We start from the raw sequence: 23499 nt of genomic DNA on the forward strand, positions 1-23499 counted from the left end.
ACACTCAGCAAGGGGTGAGGGGGAAGGGAGAAGGGATAGGTACACATGGGAAGGGCCCCGGACGTTTAAAACCGGACATTGCAACACACCACAACAAGCTGGGATCGCTGACCCAAACTGATCATAAAGTTATTCCAGACCGTATGACATCATGCTCAGTATGTAAAGATGGGGGAAGAAGGAGGAAGGAGGGGACCTTTGGAGTGATGGTGTTCGTCTTCCCAAGTAAGCACTACATGCAATGGGGACCTGCTTTCCTGGGAATAGTTGAACACCTGCCTGCCCATGGGAAGTGGTGAATTAATCCCTTGTTTTGCTTTGCTTGTTTGTACAATTTTTGCTTTACCTACTGAATTGTCTTTACCTCAACCCATGAGCTTTCTCACTTTTACTTTTCCAATCCTCTCTGCCATTCCTCCATGGAGGTAGTGCATGAGTGGCTGTGTGGGACTCAGTTGTTGGCTGGGCTTAAACCATGACAGGGGTGAAACCTTAACATCCTCCAAGCACCAAGCATCTGCTCAGTGAATGTAAGCAGAATATGTGAGTGCTAAAATACCCTTCCCTCTTCACACCCAAAGTACATGTCTTCCTTAGCATTGCTCTGAGAAGGGAAGTTAGACCTGGTAAAAGATACAGGGCTACACTGCATCACTGATAAATATAATTGTAATACTACAATGATATAATTATATAATAATAATTCTTATAATAGTTCTCCAGTCACCTCCAGGAATTTTGCACTTACCTCATTTTTGCCCATGCATAATAGTTGCAATTTTTTTTTATTCTTCTGTAGTACATTCAGAGGGGCAGAAAGGGCTTTCTTTCTTCTCACAGAATTCCCACATATTTAATCATCTTGTATTGCTTTTGTATAATTTTCATTCACTTGTATCTGAGTATTAAGTGACTGAACTCTCATTTACCTGTACCTTGTTTAAGCATCAAAGCACTAAAATTTTCAGATGGTAAAAGGAGCCGCTGAGAAGTATTCAGCCTAAAGCTGCAAAGGATTCAGTGTGGGATTGTTCATTGGGATGTGATAAGTTGTAGTAAGAAGTTTTGTGGGAACCTAAGAAGTATTTTGTTAAAGCAGACAGTCTGACACTTGAGATTTTAAGCAGGGCTGCTGCCTGATTTTGTCCGACCTTCACAAAAATAGTCTCTGCCCTGGCAGATATGTTCTGCTGAAAAAGGTTTTCCTGCTTCCAGATCCCCCCAAACTCTCTTCTGTTGCAGTGAGGCCTGAACAGAGGTTTAAAGAGAACCAGTAAATGGTAGATATTCACTCAGTTTCTTAAAATAACAATGAAATTCTGGCAACTCAAATGCAGGTATTATATGTTTGCCCTTTGCTATGGCTTACTGCTAGAAAAAATACATAGTAATATATACTAGGCTCTCAAGATATAATATAAATCTTGAACTCTGAGAAAATAGAATTTCCCAAGCTGCTGTAGGTAACTCAGTGTGGCTACCCTTTACATTAAAACCAGCTAGCTCTTTAGCAGTTTATTTACAGGAACAGAGGAGAAAAATATTAATATCGGGTAATAAGAGAATATATAATGTGGTATGAAGTTCATGTCGCATTAGAGTGAAGCACTTCAAGACCATAATGGTGAAGTATTAGTGGCTTATGTGTAATCATATGAAATCAAACATAATTATTTCAGCTGTTTTTGATACAGGGTTTATAGGAGTTGAAGGAGTTGAAAATAATCACACATTTACAAATACAGCCATTTTTTTTCAGTGGAATGACAATTTTTAATTGCAGATCTTTTCATCTAGGTAATTTGGGAAGCTCCTTTTAAGTCAGTAGAACTACACTGATTTACACATATATGGCTGTGCGTTTTGATCTTCCCCATCTTCTTACACAGATATTTTCCTCCTTTTTCTGCATTTATCTTGACAGGTTTGTGTCTACATCCTTAAAGTAGCATCTTTTACTTGCCTTTCTTCACAATTCCTTACTTTTAGTCTGTTCTTGTGGCTTATGACTACCATGGTTTTCTCACAAAATTCATTAAGTGGCATCTCTTTTTTACTTGAAGTTCTCAAGGAGAGTTTTTTTGTCTCAGAGGTGTTGTGACACAGCATCAGTTTAACTGTATTACTCTTTATCTTCAATTGCCCTGAGTACTTAGCACTTGATAACAAATCACTTTAGAAGTTACCCTAAATCAAAACTCTTGTGAGCTACAACAGCTGCTTACCAATGGAGATATATGCTAGTGATGAAGGCCAAATTATCTCCTTTATTAGTTAGTCACTCATTTCCTCCAAGGCTTTGAGCTCCGAGTTGTGTTTAGGCACATGTGTACTGCACTGAAAGTAACTTTGGAGAAAGTAACTTTACCTCCCCAGTCACCTCTCACTGCAGCACAGGCAGATATTTGGGCAATTAAGCTCACATTTCCCATAAGAAGTGTTGTTAATATACCTTGCAAGCAGCTTTGACATAGTGTAAATGTTTTGTAGCACATCAAAAAATGTTTGGTTTAATACTTTTGAAACATAAACATGAGTGGTTTTGACTTGTGAACAAAATTCAGCATGAGACAGAAAAACAGCTGTTCTGTTGAATTTCACTGTTTATGGCAAGCCAAAACCAAAAACAGTCGAGGGTCTTTATTGCATGCCAATGTAGACTTTTAAGCCTCTGTGGAGCAGAAGATTGCTGAATATAAAGAACTAAAAATTTTATTCCAAAGTAGATTGAAATGCATCTGTATAGCATAGTCAGTTGGAATTAAAACTCAAACAATGTTTCTAGATATGAGTGAGCGAACAGGAGAATACATAAAACAAAAAAAAATTGAAATATTGTTGTTACCAAGGTTATGTATCTCCATAGAGCCAACAGCTTGTGACTTGTGCTTGCCATCTAGTTCTATTGTTGGGCTTGACGTATTATGAGATGAGTTTAGCATAAATGGTGGGAGTGTTTTTGATCTTTTTGCATATCTCTAATGGCTGTTAGAGCATGTGTACTGGAATCCCTGACCATAGCAACCAGAGCTTCAATTGTCTTGAATCAACTGGTGTCCATTTCCTTTGAACAGACAAGTCTACAGACTATGCCAATATACAGCTAACTCAGAAGAGAACTGTTTATAAATATGTGTGTGTACATATATATATATATACCCAAATAAATTATGTTCTCATTATCATTGACTCAAGTAAGATGAGAACTAAAATATTTGCTATGATAGCGCCATGTGACCAAGATAGAAGGACTGGACCAGGGGGAGGAATGGAGAAGAAATAAATGTTTGTCTAATTCAATCCCTAGACAAGAGTAGTTCTTTGTGCTCCTGTCTGCTCAGAAATCAAAACCAACACAACATTTTTGAATAGGCAAATTAATTTAGAACTTCTGTTGTTAAAAATTACTTCATCTGCAATAGGACACATAGTTAGTCTCATGATGAACTTGTTCATCTCACTGACCAAGCAGAAAATTATTTGTAGGTTTTAAGCGCAGCAAATTGTATTTCTTTCTCTACAACAGCAGAAAAGTAGAAATAAATATATCATTATCTAACATTCTTATACAGGTACTTTTTTTTTTTTTCTTTTTCCTTGTTGCTTCCATCCAATAGATATTTGATAACTCTGCTTTCTAAAACTCATGTATGGGTTACAAGGATATAAGGAATGTAATGCTGTAATAGAATCTCAGATAATAAGAAGAATTATAAAAGTTCCTTGAAGATTATTTGCAAATAATATTGTCTTGACAACACCATAAAAAGGTAAGTGACATAATGTCACTTCTCAGTAGACCCTTTGTATTTAAAATCTTGATTTTGTTTTTTTTGGTTTTCCTCTTTCTCCCACTGCATGTGCACAGAACAAGCTTATTTAGCAGTTGATAAGGCCATTTGTTTGACTTCTGTAGAGTTTCTCTCCAATAAGTGAAGCTTTTTTTATAGACAAAGGCATTTTTACTTTCCGTAGTTGTGCTCCTCCCAAGACACATAAGGCAAAGGAAGGAAATGAGAGTGTGGAACCTCCTGCTACAGGAGAAGATCAGGTCTGTGACCATTTAAGGAATCTGAAGAAGCACAAGTCCATGAGGTCTGATGAGGTACTGAGGGAATTGGCCAAGGAAGTGGTTAAACTGCTATCTATCCACTGTATTTTAGAAGTCGTGGGGTTGATCACACCATCAGCAAGCTTGTCAGCAATGCCAAGCTATGTGGTACAGTTAGCTTCCCATTCAGGAGTCTTTGATAGTCTTGAGAGGTGGGTCTGTGTGAACCTTATGAAGTTTAACAAGATATCCTGGTTTCAGCCAAGGACAGAGATAATTGTTCACAGTGGCCATGAGGGTGCAGACCCTGGGGCCTTGTGGGCATGTCTATGTAGTTATTCTATAGCACTTACTTCACTGCCAGGGGACTGAGATAAGAAGAAGGTGGGCCTGGACTCAGATGGAGGAAACTCATACTATGTGGAAGGTCCTCTGCCCTTTTGTTGGTTTTCCAGGGAAGCAAGCAGCAAATGGAGTGGTGGGGTAACACTGATCCCAACTGGAGGGAATTTCCACCATTGTTTTTCATTGTCTTGGTCTTGGGGAAAAAAATGTGTGTGCAGAGGGTACAGGGGCCATTTTGCTCTTTCTCATGGGTAGCTGTGTGACACAGATTGGGTTGATCAGTCAATGAGTATTTTTTTGTATGCTAATCACCCTCTTTTTTATACCTTTGTTATTAATATTTTTTCTGTTACTATTAATTTTCTTATCTCACTGCTGCTTCCTGTAAATAATTCTTATCTCAACCTGTCATCTCTGCCTTTTGTCTCTCTCTGTAGAGGGGCTGGGAAGAGGGGAGCAGCTGGGTGGAGCTTCACTTCTAGCTGTGTTTAAACCATGACACAAGCCCAAGTGCAAAGGGCTGCATGTGGCTCAGGACAATCTCTGGTACCAATACAGGCTAGGCAGAGACTGGATTGACAGAAGCCCAGAGGAGAAGCACTTGAAGATGTTGGTTGACAAAAAACTCAATATGTGAGCTCAGAGCACAGAAGGACAAACATATTCTGGGCTGTGTCAAAAGCAGCGTGGCCAGAAGGTGGAGGGAGGTGATTATCCCACTTCACTCTCATGAGACCCCATGTGGAGCACCTGGCTCCAGCGCAAGGACATCGATCTGCTAGACTGAGTTCAGAGAAGGATTACAAAAATTATTAGAAAGATAGGACACTTCTGTGGAAAGGCTAAAAGGATTTGGATTGTTTATCTCAGAGAAGAAAAAGCTCTGAGGAGGCCATTTAGGAGCCTTCTGGTACCTAAAGGAGCCTACAGGATTGCTGGAGAGAGACTTCTAACAGATGCATGTAGTGATAACACAAGGGGTAATGGCTTTAAACTGAAAGAGGGTAGAGAGTAGAAAGTAGGTTTAAACTAGATATTAGGAAAAAAATTCTTTACTGTGAGGATGATAAGGCACTGGAACAGGTTGCCCAGAGAAGTTGTCCCACTTCTGGAAGTGTTCAAGGCTAGGATAGATGGGCCTTTGAGCAAACTGATCTGGTGGAAGGTGATCCAAAGCAGAAGAGCTGAGACCAAGTAATCTTTAAGGTCCCTTCTACCTCAACCTATCTATGATGCTATACATGTTGCTTTGGAACTCCTTCCTAGTTGCCTCACATGTACCTCTTTTCCCATAATAACAATTTAGAAGACCAATTAAATTAATTCATCATATATATCTTCTACTGAGAATGACTGATATACTGTAAAATATTTGAACTGTATAATATTAATAAGTCCAGTAAAGAAATGAAACAATAACTCCTCTGTCTCCAAACTCTTCTGTCCTGCCAGTTGCAGGGAATGATGGTGCAAGAAACAGGTAAATAATGCAGACTGGTGTTACCAGCAGAATTTGGAGGGTTTTAGTCATTGATCTGTTTATATGCTGAGTGTGCTAGCAACAAATGGAGTCCACCTGTCTCAAAGGGGGAAAAGGAGCATAGCTCTCAAGTTGGCAGGGCTCATTGAGAGAGCTTTAAATTATATTTGAAGGAAGCTGGGGACATTGTCAGGCTTGACAGAGCCTGGTACAGGGAAGACTATAGTGACCACCCAAGAAGTGAAAGGAGGCTTAAGAGTGTTGTATGTAATGTAGTTAATTCATACTGTATAAACAAATGCATGTAGGTATAAAATATAGTAGAAATAATGTTTTAACCTCCCAGCCAGGAATAAAGCTCTATTCAAATTGTAACTAATTCCTGGCAATGTCAAGATAGCATCAGACCTGTTTAATGTCTGTATGGAGCCTTCCTGGACCATCAGTGATGATTTCCTTGTCTCCTGCACCTGGGAGATAACATTAGGAGCCTCCCTAGCCCGTGATTAATTGCTGTGTCCCAGGAATCTCACAAGACTCAGACTCCCCCTGATCTCATCTGGGCACTCAGGAATTGATACCAACTTATTCAAACTTCTCCTGTGTGCTCAGGCTTCTGTCTACCCGTCTTTGTCTATTTCAACATATGTATAGAAATGGCTTTGCATTCGAAGAAGTGAATAGAAAGATGTGGTCATCTGTGCCTCAGGCAGAATAAACTGTATATAAGCTGGACGCTGGAAACGCTCAGGTGTGAACCTTTGAGGGGACGCCGTCACTCTGTCGGACGAACCTCTGGGCTCATCCAGTGCCCGTACCCGGGACTGACGCTGTCTTGATTGTGGTGGTTGCTCGAAATCCTATTTTTTGTAATTGACCCAATAAATCGTTGTTAAATTTTTCATAATTTGGCTATCGATTTGATCATTTATAACAAGAGGGAATACCTTGATCAAGCACAAGCAGCCAAAGACGTAGCCACAAGACAAGAGCATTCTTGTGCACTCTTACTGGGATATTGACATAATCAAATACTTCTATGAAGTGCCTGTACACCAGCACATGGAATATGGGGAATCAGGATGAACTAGAGATCTGTGGGCAGTCACAGGGCTTTGACCTTATTACAGTGTTTCTAAGCAGATGTACAGAGGGGAACATGTCTGTCTTTCTGTCTCTCCTTTTTCTATTCTCAAGCTTTCACAAATCTAGCACAAGTGCCAGCAAAAGAGTAGGGAACTCATATGGATCAGAATTTTCCATGAAAATGCAAAAACCTTCATATCCCAGCACAGATAGAGAGCAATGTGTGCTTATGAGGTGCTACTGTGCATTATCTTTCTCAGACTGTTGCCCACACCCTTTCACCTTTTCCACTGCAGTTTTAGGCAAGAGTAAAAGAGTCCTTATTGATTTGTTGTGTTTGTAGCTCCAAAAAAAGGCAAAAGAATAAGTGCATTTCCTTCTATATATCTCAACAATGCTCTTGTGGTTTGTACTTCAACTTTTTATTTTGATGCTTATTTTCTTTGAAAGGTCAAGATTCATGTTTTCTGTAATGATTTTCTCTAGCTTTTAGTAGTTAGAAGAGGTAATGAAAAATGTCTCTTCAGATAGAAATATTTTTTAGGCCTTCTATATATGTATTAGATGTAAAAATGTCCTCAAATGTAAGCTTTCCTATTCAAGAATAGGATTTGGGGTATCTAAATGTTTTAGATACTAAATTGTCACATAAATTTTTCTACCTGGTATCCTCTGTATTTTTTTTTTCTATAATCAAGAAGTTGGGTGAAATACCTATATATATATATATATATATATATATATATATATATATATATACACACCAGTATAAAAGGGCTGTTGTTGGGAATCAGAACCGGTTGTAGTGCAAGATGACATGGTCAATGTAAACTGACCGGACAGGATACAAATAGGCTGGAAATCAGGAGAGTTTTCTATTTGTAGCCAGGAAGCTACTGTTAAAATAAACATCTTTAGTTACAATCAGGTAAAAAAGGAAGTATGCTATCATACTGTTTAGACCAGGGCTATCTGTATAATTCTTAGTCAAATAAGTTGTTCTTTCTTCAGTGGGTAGTTCTAGTAATTTATTATTTAAATAAATAAAATGAATAAAATATGATTTGCAGTACAAATATTTTGAAAAATTTGACATAAAATGGTTAAACAGCTATAGATGGAAAATTTTTTTTCTGTGTCCTTAACTTTCACTGTAATGCTTGGGTTAAGCTTTTTCTGTGAATAAACAGGAGAGCAAAGAGATATTTTTTGTTGCTGCCTACACAGTTGAAAATGCATTGACTGAAATAATATTGGGGTAACCTATAAAATCCCTGTGCCGGCATTCAAGAAAAACTTACTTAAATGTTGCAGCAAATGATGAAAATATATTAATATGATTTGAGGTTTGAAGAAAATATAAGCTTAAGAAGAAAGTCGTGAAAAATACAGTCTGGAGAGGATACAGTGACAGGACAGGACAGGGGAGCTCTGACCTCCCTCACAGACTGGACAGAACCCAGGAGAGCTTCCTCCTGGGAGTTCTCTGCTTTTAGCCCTCTGTGTTCTCAGAGGCGTATCCATGTCCTCAGTGGCCACACCAGGTGCCCATATATCTGAGCACCTATTGGTATGACCACAGCATCCCAAAAAACCCACTTCCTTTTCAAACCAATACAATAAGGAACTCTCTTCTCTGGAGACCCTAAGAGAGAAATCAGAGTCAAGGAGAGTGTGAAAGTTGAGGGGGAAAAGAAAAGAGGAGCTATTTGGCTTTTGCATAGTCTACCTCTGCATCAGATCCCTTTCAAAAAGAAAGCAGTTACTCACATTTAAGCATTAGTGCAGACATCAAAACAGCAGATAGAAAAAGCTGAGAGAGTTGCACATTAAAGGTATCAAAGTAATTAGATGTTTTCCCATATTATTTTTGGAGCATTTAAAGAATGCTTCAGACAACTTATCCATCCAACTACTAGGACAGACATAATATATGAGTTCGGGAAGACAGTTTGTGTGCAGGTCTCAGGTACCTATAATGCTTTCTCTGAACACTCAGGCCTCTCCATCCAAACTACTGCAGCCTTGGGTGTAGAGGATTGGACTTCTTATGAAGGGTGCCTGTCAAAGTCCTTCAGCAAGAGTACAGGACTGCTTGCTACCTGTACTGTATTCTGTACTTGTCCCTAGTCCTCCACTCTCCAGGGCACTGCAGCCTGGAATACAGAAGAGGCAGCTGTGAAGCAGTCTTTTGTTGTGCTGCCAATGGCCACTTTGATACGGCCTTTATCATATGGGGTGTTTGGCTAGAATGTACCATTCCTCTAGGCACCTGTTCTTGAAAAAACATATGCTACCCATTCCAAATCCTTTTTTTTTTACCCCTGCTGCACTTGCCTGTAAGAAGGCTCAGTCTTCTCTTTTAATAATTTGGGGCAAAGAGCTAGCAGAGAACTCTGCAACTGCAGGAGAAATGTCTTTGAACTTATATGGATGGATAAAAATACACCTTTAATACAGTAAGGCAGTCATCTGAAATGTGCTTTCTGGCTGCCATTTCATCAAACAACCTTTAAAATTGCTGCTACTGCCTCCCAGCCCCCTGCGAGCGGGAGATGAGGGATCTCTTCTGTTTCCTCTTGCCAGTGGCAGCACCAAGGTGAGCAGCATCCAGTGCCATGCCTGTCTTCATTTGATGCTGAATGGCATAATTTCCTTCTCCCTCAGTCTGCACTTTCATGATTTTTAATCTCCAGGTTAAACCACCTCTGGGTAACCCAAGTTAAGATGCAAAAGAAGCAGAACACTCACCTAGTTTTTTCCAAATCATACAGACACACACAGAACAGAAACTGTGAATGGATTCCAGGCCTTCTTACTTGTATTCCCATGTCCGCTGCACCAGAGCTTGTTGCTTATGTTCCAAAAATAAAAGACTTTCCTTTGGAAGATTCCCCACTCCAGTCTTCTTTCTTGTCCTCTTCTCCCTCTTTCTCTCTCTTCTCCAGATGTTGGGGAAACAAAACTCCTGTACAAAGTGTCCCTGCACGTATGAAATGGAGAAGAGCATGGTCCTACATGAGGGAGATGCTGTCTGACGTGGTGGCAGTGTGAACATCTGTTTCTGTCTTTTGACAAAATTCAAATGGATTACCTTGGCCAATGCAAAGGGTCTTCTGTGACCCAATTTCCCCTCCTGATGAATTTAACAGATTTTTTTTTTTTGATTTTTAGTTCAATGATGTTTGGGTGATAGCTTGTCCTTAATGGAAGTTAAGGTATGAGAAGAAATGAATCAGTTCTTATGCAGATGTCTTGCTGGCACAATATTAAAGCAGATGATTATAGTTACCTGGAAAGGAAGGAAATGAGAATTATGATCAGTTAGCACAAAAGAAAATAAGTCATCCACAGCCTGATGAGAATGTAACTCAACAATTTTCTGTTGTGGAAAGAGTACTGAGCCATAACATGGACTATGAATGTGATATGAAGGTGCTTGTCAGGTTCTGCAATGCATGTCAGGTTCTGCAGAAAGAACTTGAGCTGCAAGTACAAGTGCTGGACTCACCAGAGGGTGATGAGAGAGAGGATGAAACTGCTCATGTTTGAAAAAGAATAAGTGCTCTTTCCTTCATGCCTTGATATGCTTCTCACAACCTGATCCCAATCAGTCATCTTTGCAGGTAGTGAAATGGTCTATTCCACATTTTGTTTTAGAGAATTTGATCTAAAACCTCCTTTCCTTTTCTATCCTCTTGATTGTTTTCTCTGTGTCTAAGAGACTAAAAGAGAAATCTCTGGCAAAAATATAAGTCACTGTGTTAGTCTTATTTCTAGATAATACCTGAAGAGTGTTGCAGAGCAACATTTGTCACTACATAAACACTCTACTTTGCATTGTTGCTGATGGGGTCTTAACATGACTGTGTCTAGATGTAATTAAAGGTGTGTCAAGATGTAACTAAATTGTGGCAAGAAGTCTGGGAGCTGAAAGACCCCATTCCACAGCTGCAACTTGCAGACTGGGAGTTTGTTATCCCTCCCATGAATGAATGCCTGGGAATGATTAAGAAAGCACTTTGTTTTTCCTTAAACTGCTAGTGACCCATAGGCATCTTTAAAGAGCATAAGAAGTTGTCTTTGAAGGTGGAAGGAGGAAATAAAAAGTCATAGACTGGGTTTCTTTCACATCACTTCTATCAAGTAGGTATGGGCAGTGATGGCTTGCAGATTGGCTGTGCTAACTTAATACAGAGAGCACAGCATTAGCATTTTTCTTCTGGTTTGTAGACTCTCCTACCAGTGTACCTGTTATTGTCCTTCCTATTTTCTTTCATCCCTGTTGCACAAGGCTGTTTCATTGCCCTCTCTTTGTCATGCTTCTCTTAACATTAAGCAGTGTTGCAGAGCAGGGGCTACTTTAATACACTCCACGTATGTTTGCTTGTAACTAGTTTAATCCCAGAAAACTTTATAACATCTTCCATTCCACTTGTGGGGAATGCCAAAGACTTCTATCAAAAAGGCATGTATGATACCCAGGGGAAGGCTTCTAGACACTTGCTGTTATTTTATAGCAAATTATAGGAAGGAAGAAAATGACATTTTCAAGATCCTACAATATTAGTGACTTTTTATCATGGTAAAACTTCAATTATTTTTTGTCTCTAGTCACCACAATAAATGTGGCATCTGATAGCTAAAAAATCCTGGGACCTTACTTTCATATTATGTCATTCTGCTCACATTTCATTATCTTCAAATAAGACCTACAAGCATTCTTCAACCTAATTTCATGATCACCCCACCTGTCTTGCATTATGTTTCTATTCAACATTGACAGAAGTGAGTGTCATGGGTAACCCAAAATATTATTGTATTCCATATCTATCTGTGGTCCCCACATTGACACTGTGTCTTCAAGACCCGGTGCCATGGCCAGAATCAGAATTTTGGGGAAGGGTGCTAACAGACTGTTTTTTCCCCTGCCCTGGAACACCCATGGCTCAGAAACAACAGCAACAACGCTGTCAGAGTCCAGCAGGTGGCAGGAAGCAGTGAAGGGTGGTGGCAGTGACCCCACACAAGTTGGCAACTCTCATATGACACTAGAACTGTTGTGTAAGCTCCTACTTTTCCAGGAAGTTTGCCCCCATCCTTTCCCTTTGTCTCCCAGACTGTGCGATTGCATGGAGGGTACTGTTCTGGGGGAAGGGTCAGATGCCATTTTCTCTTTGTCTCCCTACTGAGGTCATCTGTGGTGGGCACCATGTTGGAAAGGGTATTTGCGCCATTTTGGGTGTCTCTTTGTTCTCAGGGAGTTTGTGAGATTTACCAATTTTGTATCTATTTATTGTTTACTGTTATTTTTTTCCCTGTTGCTGTTTTACTTTTCAGAAAACTTATTTCTTCACTCATATCTACTTGTATTTCATTTCTCCTTATTAATAGAAAGGGATTGGTTGAAACTAAGGGGAGGTAACTCATTTGAGTGTCCACCTTTTTAGATTGTCTTAAACCCAGTCAGTGAGAAAAGACCTCTCTTACACTCCATAATTGTTTTTTTCAAGTATACATACCAACAGGAATATATACTTGAAAACTCTGAAAGTAAGGCAGTGAGGCACAAGTAAATTAGAGACTTGATAGTTTTCCTATTGAGTGTGATAATCTTTGTTTTCTGCTGGAAGTTACACCCTAATTCCAGGGAGATGCAGAAGAGCAGAGGCTTTGATATTGTGGTCGCAGAGATGTGCATTAGGTGACATTCACAGCTCTGAATCCCTTTCATTTAATCAGTGTGTATGACTGTAAAAGATGGAGATGGATTATTCCATTCCAGAAACAGCAACTATTTAGATGGAAGTTTCTGAGGGTCAGTATTTCTTGGGCCTTGATCCAGTTAAATCCATCTTCTCAGTGTTCTTTCATTTAAGCTCTGAAAGGACAGCTTAGTACTAAAAAAATAATTATATTTTGACTGCTTAAAGGTGTTCTATGGGCAAAATACGCTTCAAAATAATTCAGACTCAGCCTTATCTCTTGAATATCTTGATTTGGTTATATCGGTTGGATTTTCACTTAAGTTTGAGATTTTTTTTGGTGAGTAATAAGTACCTACTGGAAGATAAATGCATACAGAAATGCATCCTAATTCTGTCCAATTTGATCAGGCTGCTGAGTACAGAGTGGTACTAAAAACAAATAAAGTTCCCTGAACTTGATCACATACTACACCTTGACACAGGGGTAGGGAGAAAGCTTCCCCCCTCACTGCAGCTGTTCAGGTTCAGATGAGAAACCTGGGTTGATTCCAACTTCAATAGTTTATTTTCTTCAAAAAACTGCTTCCTTTAGAAAACTCTGGGAATTGATACCTCATTCACGGGAGATTTTTGGCATTTTGTTCCTCAAGTCTAGGCAGAAATGCTAATAAAATAGACATTCCAAATCTAACTATCAAACAGAAAACATGATCACAGGTTGACAAATCTAGCTTTCATTGCCTCCCTAAAAACCTGCATGTGAAGTTGATGCATGTGCATAAATCTTGCAAGGAAAACCAGCTTGAAATAAACTTATAACTGTTACTGAAGAAAGATCTTCTTTTCATTTGACTTGTGAGTAAACTCATGTATTGCTATCTACATTCTTGTGCCACAATGTCTCTGTGTAGTGATCACTATTTGGGACAACTCAAATTCTGCTGAAACATCTCAGTATCCATGGACATATTCCATCACAGCATCTGAACTTTCTACACAGAGTTCATTTTGAGTTGGTGGGCTTGCAGAAAAATCAAGAGAAGAGACAGAGTCTAATTTCCAGTGTCATTTACCAGTTCAAAAGTAAATGAAAGAAAATAAGGAGGGGAGTAATTGTATTGTAGTTGATACATTTTTAGCAGTACAATGCGTGAGAGGTGGGAAGAATGAGGGCTGCAGAACCACTGAGACCTTGCCCTAGTGAGGCAGTGAGCTGCCCTTCACCCCTCAGATCTAGAGCTCTGTAGTGTCTGCCCATCATGAAACACTGGAGGTGATGTTCTACTCTGCCCTTACCCCACTTTTAAGTGGCCAGATGACTGGAAGTCCCACCTGGGGAAAGGCCCAGGAAGGCCAAGTGGTGGAACACAAGGACATCATGTTTCTCTAGGCCCTACCTTCCTCTTGGGGTTTGTATCCAAACACTGCTGGAACCCAAGAGTTGGTAGTTATATGTCTTCTTTTCTATATATTTCTGTCTTTCTCTCTTTCTCCTTCTTCTAATTCTTTCTGCTTGGACTACTTTGAGTAACTTAACATCAAATGGGTTTAAAGTTTGCTATGTTGAATGGGGCATGTTAATACTGTGAGCTTTATGTTGATTGGATGTTGTACTAAATATTTTGCCAAATTTCTCTGATTTTTTCAGTTTCCCAATAAACTTTTGTGTTATTTTGATTTCTTGAGAATGTCTTGCCTGTATTTCTTTGCATCCAACTCAGATTACATAAACCATTGTAAGCCCTTTTAAAAGTCTCATTGAAAAAGTTGATTAGGGACATTCACATGATTGCATTTTGCAAGAAGGGAATCTGAATGTCTCTCAGACCACTCTTAAAATTAGTTACTCCTTTAGTGGTAGAGTTGGTACTATATATACTTTTGTATAATGAAAACATGTTGAGTAGGTTTGGTGAAAATAGATAGAGATTTTAAGTACAGCACACATGCATAACTTTCTCTCCTAACCCATACCCCTCCTGTCAGATTATAACTGGAAGTAAGCTATGTAGAATAGGAATCGTCATTTTGTATAACTTCTAAATGTGGTTAGGTGTCTATTCTTGGTTTAATAATACTAGTCTCTGAATACTACTAAAATAAATTGATTAATGTCTGTTATTTCTTGGCCTATTGTCATGAATTTGAGTGAGGCTTATTCCCTTCCCCCTCTGAACCACTCACAGAGACACTGATTTCTCTTCTTTCATCTTCATATTCTTTTTTTTGGTTTTGTGTATGTGCCATTTCATTAGGCCTTTGAGTCTCCTCCTCTGGATTTCTTCACTTCTCTTACATCTTCCTTAAAAATGTGTTTTCCCAAAGAAAATGCTATTTTAGCTGAAATAGGCCAGAAATATCTCAGTTGTAAAACTTGGGTTTATAATCTCAGTCTCTGGGAGGAAACTTGGTGAAAATCTAAGAAGATTAATTCATATTGGACTTCCGTTCCACTGTAAACCTTGTCACCCTGTCCGCTTTTTATGGCAAAACTACTTCTTAGCCTCATCCTGTATTTATACAGCTGGAGATTCACAGTAACCACAATTTACGATAATACTGAGAAAGTGAAGATCTTAAATATTACATAATTTCAATTAAAAAGACTAATGAACTGTTATAAACTTGGATCTAAACAAGGATATCCGCTCTGTGGATATATTTCACGCTGCAAATGTGTCATCTGTGAGTGGTAGAGTTTAGTAGGAAATAAAATTTCAACAATTCTCTGTGAGCAGCAAGTAGTACACTGTACAAGCAAGAAGGGTAGTGGGGGAAAGTGGGTTCAGTAGATCTTTCAGCTACTCTTAACTCATTATAACCAAAAATTTATGGTGTCTTTTATTAAGTTTCCAGCATGACCTAAAATTGATATCCCCATTTTGAAGTACTAATTAATGATTAAACTATAATGTCCATGAGTTACTTTGAATTAAAGCCTGGTCCAGATGGTCTTTTAAGGTCCTAGTCTCAAAACTAACCTGGAATTTTCTAGTCTGGGCTGTTCTATTTTTCTGTGTTTTTTATGCAAATAGAGCATAAAAAAAGAAAAAAATTCCTTTAAAAATATTAGTCAGAAAGAAAGGGAAGAAGGAAGATCAAGATACTCATTGTGCTCTTAAGCCATATATAACTTTGTGTGTTTGTTTGTTTGTACCACAAAGTTTTCTGGTAGTATCAGGTTATGCTCAACAGAGGGAAATAGAAAATGGCCTACTGGTTGTGCTGAACAAAGGTACTGGTGTACTGATAAATGCAGAGGTGTTAACCACTTTACCCAGCTGCATGTAACTGGTGGCATGCAGGTGAAGCATTGATTAATAGGACAAAGAAACTTAAGCTCACCCATTAGGCAAGTAATACATATGAAGATATCTGGCACTAAAGAAATAAAAAACCTTGCCTACCTCCAAAAAATGTCTTGGACTGCGCATTCACTGGATATCTCAAGACAAAACAGTACTTACTGCTGGGCTCCCAAATGTCCTGGTTTTTCTGCCAGCACTGAAACACTGTCTGCAGCATAACAATGTACTAACTCAGATCTTTTTCTTTATACCTTCACAACACAGTGTTGTTGTTTGGGAGGAGGAGGAAAACAAGAGAGGAAGGAAACAAGATGTATGCTTCTGGAAACACATGGGCTGGACTTGTAATGGCTGAATATATGTCTGTGGCAGCTTCTGAAACAACAGCACAAGCATAGTGTCCACTGCAACTTAGCAGAAGAAATAGACGAAACAAAAATCTACCCCACGCAGTGTTACCAACAAAGTTAAGAGAAGAAATCCCAGTATGACAATTCTACCTTTGTGGGCTGTGGCATGATGTATTTATAGAGAAAAGAAAAGCCAAAAAGGTACTTTGAGCTTCAATTTGTCAGTTGGGTGACATTTCAGTAGTAAATGTAATCTTCTGCAATGAAGAAAAAATAAGACATACCTTCTGTCTGTTTGGAGAGCCAATACAGTGTAGCTCATTTGGTTTATATTTTCTGTTTGTTTGGATTAGTTTTCCTTCTCTATTTCTCCTGTGCTAGTGAAAGAACCAGCTGAGATATAAGTATTATTCTAGGAGATGGTTTCTGATGTCTTATAATGGTGCAATGGAGCTAGTTATATGGTAGAAAACATAGGGAGATTTTTCCTTCAAGATCCTGACTGAAACTTTCTGGTATATTTTTGTGTCTTGCTGGTAAATTGTCTTTGGGAGCAGAGCTGATAAAAAGCTTTCACTGAAGAGATGCCAGCAGCCGATGGATTGCTTTGACCCTTAGTGACAATGGTGAGAGTGCTGGCCATTTGTCATGCCTAATGCCCCTCTTCAGAAACCTTGCAAAATCCATCCAGTCTTATAAATTGCTACAGAACGCTCCAGCTTGCCAAGCAGTCAAGGAAATAAGGTGAACAAGAAAAATAGCAGGCCCAGATCATTGCCTAAACTTGAAATTTTCCAAGTTCAGCTGTTCTTGAGTAATGGCATGAAAATTTCCAGATCAGGTCTTTATGCTTACATTTCTAGTGCCCATATTTCAGAAATAACTTGTGAGACTGCTCATAATTAGTATGCTTTCATTTTTTTTCTAGAAAACATGCAAGAAGATTCTGAGGCCTGAATGAGAGTTAGAAGAGGTTAAGAATACTGGAAAGAATTAGGTACTCAATTCAGAATTACAAGAAAGATACTTGCAACAGACACAAGATTTTTTTATCAGGCTAACCTTTGAGTATATTTTAATTTTCATTAATTTGTATACTATCTCTCTCATATCAGAACCTTTATATTCCACAAAACCTGTTTAGACAGTAAGGGATGAAAGTATGTAGTAGATGCAAACTGAAGTAGACAAATTCTGAACTAAGTCCTGTCCATAACCTTACTGACTACTGTTTGTTTCCAATAAGACCAATGACTCAGAAGACCAATCGCCAAAATATAATACGAATTTAAACTAATTGATGACACTTAATGGGAACACAAGGATTTTTGCTCCTATGAAGATAATTGCATAATTGTATTAATGCAGGTAATCGTATTTATCAGAACCTGGACAATTTTTTCTATTCCTTTCCTGACTTCTGTTGTCTCTGCAGCTTTTCCACTTCCTGCCCTGATAAAACAATAAGTCCTACTATAGAACAGCTAGTAAAACATTGTTTCATTTTATTCCAATCAGCAGTGATTCTTGGATGCTCAGAGGAAAGAACAAGACGCTTAAACTGCACTTCTGCTGTTACAGAACATAAGTGTACTTTCAAGAAAAATATGTAGTTATCCAAAGAGTTAGCCAAGTCCTCTTTTGTGTAGGAAACTGCTTGAAAATGGGTATTTTTCCCTGCCCTTTACTTAGATTTTTGAGTGCTCTGCCAGCACTAAATACATTCACTGGTCTCTGTCCTTTTGTTTGAGTTGTTCTGCAGGTTCTCAGGCAGTAGGAGCAGATCAGCTGGTATTGCTGGTGACTGAGTGTGTGATAATCCTGGAAGCTGAATTGGTGTCTGACATGGAACACCCATTTTGTGTCCATGTCTATATGAGGAACAAAGTAGTTGGTGCCCATGGTGAGCTAAAGAAAGAAAACCAGAGAGGAAGTATAGGCTGGGATGCTTGGGAGAGGATGTCAGCCAGCACATTGAAGCCTCTCACTAAAACCAGCCATCATGGCATTCGGTCCATGAAGGTGAGATGAATGAGGAGCTGCACAGCACACAAGAGCCTGTGGCTACATCTCACTCACCATCAGGAGAACCAGGGTTGGACTGTGACTTGAAGGAAGTCTGTGACTTGGTCGCAGGCTTGAAGGAGACAAAGACTACTTGTCATGTGCTTGCATATAAGAAAGCTGAAAGACATATTTGCAGGTATTTCCAGCCTGGAAAATTTCAATAATAAAATTGTACTCAAATTGGTGATTTATTTTTTCCATTACAGTTGTTTATTTGATTACCATTTCCCTACTTCAATTTGCAGAGAATTTAGGGCATGTTTGCAAACTTCCTTTGACACTACAAAGGCTAGATTTTTTTGTTGTTGTTGAATAAACTCTAATGTAAAGATTTATATGCAGTCACTGAACTCCAGGAACTATAACTTTAAGAAAGATTGATAGCACACTGGCTATAAAAACCTAAAAGGGAGAATAAGCAAATTTTTTGCCTTTGTGTTTTTCTCTTTTCATAGCAGGTAGTCCAAACTGAAGGGCAATTTCTTAAAGCTCTGGATTTAGTAATATACAGATAACACTGTAATCCTGTCAACAGTTTTATCTTTTGCACAATTCCTGGATCAGCCAGCAAGTACTGTTTTAAGTTTTCTCCGCATCTTTTATTGTCAGCTGGAACACAGAAAGGGATGCAGAGGAATAAGCAAGGGACTTTACCTTTCCTAAATCTGTTCCATTCAATATCTGTGTGGCATAGTGTAAACAATTTCATAGAAATTATGTGCTTTTAAAGAAAATATTTTTCTTCCATTTTTAATTTCTGTGTCTGATTGTAAGTTGAGGTAGAACATTCATGTTACAAATAAAATCAGAGTTGCATTTACAGTTTTTGGTCTAGATCTCAATTTCATCACACCTAGGAACAAAAGAAAGAACACACAGGGGAAAAGAATGTTCTTGTTCCTTTTCTTCTGGCATCTTTTCCAAGACTATGCAGTAAGTGTGCTGGGCTATGCAATAAAGTAGCTGATATCCATATTCTTTTTGTGTTGTTCCAATTCAGTATTTTATTCACAATTCTAATTGTGTTGTTCCAATTCAGTAGGTAATGAATGTCAAAGACACTTATACTGTAAGAGAATTCTTAAACAGAGAGGTTGCTGTGAGCAACAGATAGTTGTGACCAAGTTTCTATTTTTTTTTTTTTTTTTTTTTTTTTTGTTACAGACACTATCACAGACTTTTCTTTCGATAAAAAAAGCAAGAACTTGCTTTGGAGAAGGAAGGGTTGGGTTGCTTTGGGTTTTGGAGAAGGCAACCAGAAAACACCTACTGTGAACTTTTCTATGTAGGGATATTTTCTTTTAATTTGGTACTATCAGTAGTTGAGTAAATTTGGACAAAATTTTAAAAATAAAGAACAGTTGCCTTCAGGGAACATACTGTGCTCTTAAGCATATTGTAGCAGCATGTTCTTAAAGTGCAAGAAAACACAAGGAGCATGTTTACAGATTGGTACAGTGAAGTTAGCACTATGCAAAACTTTCATGCTGTGCTTCAACCTATTGAACTTTAGTCAGTGTCAATAAAAGTTTTTCTTGAGCTCAGCCCCCTCTTGTCAAAGATTAGCTGAGAGGGATGAACAGTTTGTGCTAGTTGTGTTGGCGCAACCCTTTCAGAATAGTGTGTCAGGAAATGCAGCATTTCAGTTTGGTTAGGAGGTTGACTATGAATAACTTACCAAGAACACAAAGCAAGTGGGGAGCAGATTGGAGGCAGAGGGGAAGAATTTATAATTGGCAACACTGGTTGTACTGGCATAAGCAGCTCATGTATTATCAACAATGGACATTTTTTTAGCATCCTCAGTCCAGTGATGAAGAAAGCACAAGACATCTTTTTGATGCGCAGAATGATGTGATTTTGGCCTGTAAGGAAGACATACATTGTTCTGATGATTTTGTAGTTCCAGAAGATAAAAAATGCTTGTCCAAGTTGAGCATTTGGGAATAATGTGTAACTTAATCCCTCATATTTTCATGCAAGTTGTAGCCTTTTTAGAAATACTTCAATACTCCCATAAATCTTAAATTAATTAAGGTAAATTCTCAAAGACTGAAAAAAAGCTATTGCTGTGATTATGCTAAAAAAGGGCAGAAAAATGATACAATGGATTAAAGCTTGTCAACACTTCAGGCAAAATTTGAAAAGCAGATATGGGAGTAATTTGATGAAGAATTAAGGGATCAGACTGTAGCTGAAACCAGCACATAATTCTATGAAACACAAGTCTCACAAGAAACCTCATTTCATTCTTACAACTGTTTGCTTAATAAAGATATCTACAAGTAGACTTTAATAAATATTTGAATGATAAATTCAGAACACAGTGCTGACTCTGAGTACTTCTAGAAGTACTAGTGTGTTGTAATCTTCGCTGCAGCGTTGTTCTCGCCTCTCTGCTGGGGCTCTTCTCCATTCTCTGCAGCACACTCCTTTCTTTCTTCTCAGGGGCTCCTCTTGGGCTCTCAACCCACCCCTATTTATCTCAGTTACCTTCACGAGCTACAGCTGCTGCCCAACTAAGGACCCTGCAGCTGCAGCTCGTTTGGAGCAACTCAGACCCACACAGGTCTTACAATACAACATATATTCAGGCCCCCACATTTCCCCCCTTTTCTTTTAACAATTATACAATTATAATATGCATACAGTCCCAGCTCTCAGGCTGCCACAGCTCTCGGCTGTCCTTAGATGTTCCAAGGCTCTTTTCTTTAAAGGCCATATTCTTCCAGCTTTCTGCTGCTACAGCACCTTAATTCAAAGGCCATATTATATTCTGCAGTCCCAGCTCTCAGGCTGCCACAGCTCTCAGCTGTCCTATCTTCTATAGTCCCAGCTCTCTGGCTGATATTCCAAAGTCCCAGCTCTCAGGCTGCCACAGCTCTCGGCTGTCCGGGGGATTCCATACCTTCTTTCAATGTTTGGTTGTGTGTTCTTCATCACACGGGGCACCAGTTGTTGTAATCTTTGCTGCAGCTGCAGCTCGTTTGGAGCAACTCGGACCCACACAGATCCCACAATACAACATATATTCAGGCCCCCACACTAGTGAAGCTTATACACCTAAAAAGATGTACATGCTGCCTGAGTTTCTTCTGTCTTTTGTGTATTCTTTGATGTCTGCTAAAATGTGGGCTCATATTGAGGCTTTTTCTCTCAAACATTTTAAACAAACTGTCTTTTTTTTTTACACCAGGGAGTCTTTCTCCCTCATAGCTACAGAATTCATAAAGTTAGATCTTTTTACACCAGAGAGCGTTTAAAATGGTTGAGTGTTCCAAAATAACTACAGATTGTGCACACAGAAGCAGATGAAAAACAGAGAGAGACAGAAACCTTGTTCCCAAACCCATGTTAGAAAAATTAAAATTTATACTAAATAAACACACTGACAAACTAAAAAACAGGACAAATGAAAATACCAAATGGTACCCATACCTAAATGAGGTGCAGGACAGCAAATGGAAGAGTTACAGTGGTAGCCAGCTACAATCTTTATATGCCAGTGATAATTTTTGTCACCTTCAGCTACCATTTTCAGATTTACTTCTTTGCCTTACATGGTGGACTATCCCTGGTACTAATAATAGGTGCAACTGAAGATCCAACAGGTGCATGCATCCATTCACGTGAGTGATACTGCTATTCAAGTTGTGGCCTTGGTATGACTGATGAGACTTTAGTTACCAATCAGGTGGAGGTTTCAAATTCACATGAGGGTTGTCACAGTTTAATAAAAGAGAGAAAGCTCTAAAAAAGAATAAAATCATTAATGTAATTGAAGCTGCTTCAAGTCCCTGTGAAACAAACAAAAGTTTTGATTCATATATGTATGTGCATATCTTTATTGTTTGTCTATTTTTTTTCAGGTCTATGCCATCATTCTGCATTATACTGTCTAACAAGAGCATCTGTGAATGCTTTATGCATGTGGCATATACACATCACATGCATTCATATACAGTAAACAAATAGTTTGTATACAGTAAGGAGAGCATTACATCTGACTCTGAAAATTCTTGTTTTCTGTTTTGAATTATCAGTCTTTTCTATAAATTGAAAGAAATATAAGGTTCTAATTTACATAAGTTCAAACTTATTCTGCTATTCAGAAATAGCTGGGATTCAAAGTTTATGCTGTCTTTACTTACTAAACTGTCCATGCTGTATGGCACAGAGTACAGCAGAGAACAGGGTTTATTCTTGCTGTTAAGCAAACTTTCTTCTTCTTCTGTTCATCAAAGGTAGTTTGGAAAACTAAGTTTATACCTATTTTTTGTTATTTCAGCTTTAAAGCAGATGAATCAGAGAGAAACAGGCAATATTTGTCCACTGTTTCCTGGAATTCTTTGTAACCTGTGTTTTCATATGGCTCCTAGATATATTTTATTAACAGAAAACACTGCTCTGTAGAACCCAAATGTAGACAACCTGTAAAATGCTGCTGCTGATCAGCAGCTAATTTATTCGTGTTGGCAGGGTCCTAGTGGATTTTTTCATGTGAGTCACTAGTGACAGGCATCCCTGCACCAAACAGACATATTGGAATGCATTAGGCAGATGACAGTCACTGCAAAGATGCTTTGCATATAATGAACCCAGTTTTCCAGGCCAGAAGCTGAGAAAAAGATATTTATTATTGAAAAGAAAACTTATTTTAGTGATATTTTAAGTATTTTGACTGTGTTGTGCAAAAAAGGAGAAGTACTTAATACTACGTTAGACAGAATTTCCCTTCTTAAATTCTCTTCCTCTCTCCAAAACATTTTTTCTCAGTGTCTTCTGAGTGAATAGATATTGCCAATATCTGCTTGGCTTGTGCTGTCACAGTAGATTAGTGATGTCAATGAACTAGACTTGTTGGTATTTTCCATCTACTGAAATACATGCTGAATACAAGGATGCAGGAATTGTCTCCTGGGGGAGCGCGTGGAATGTGGAGGAGCTGAATTTTGCTTGATGATTTTGTGTGCTGGCTTGCACCAGGTTCAACTCCAAACTGAGTAAAATTATATGTAGTTACTCCAAATTTAGAGCACTAAAGAAGGAATTAGAATACTGGGGAGTCAGCTGAGGTGCAGTGGAGACTCTGCTTTTAAAGATG

The sequence above is a fragment of the Zonotrichia leucophrys genome, chromosome 2, assembly GCF_028769735.1.
Source record: "Zonotrichia leucophrys gambelii isolate GWCS_2022_RI chromosome 2, RI_Zleu_2.0, whole genome shotgun sequence".
Taxonomy (NCBI): Eukaryota; Metazoa; Chordata; class Aves; order Passeriformes; family Passerellidae; genus Zonotrichia; species Zonotrichia leucophrys.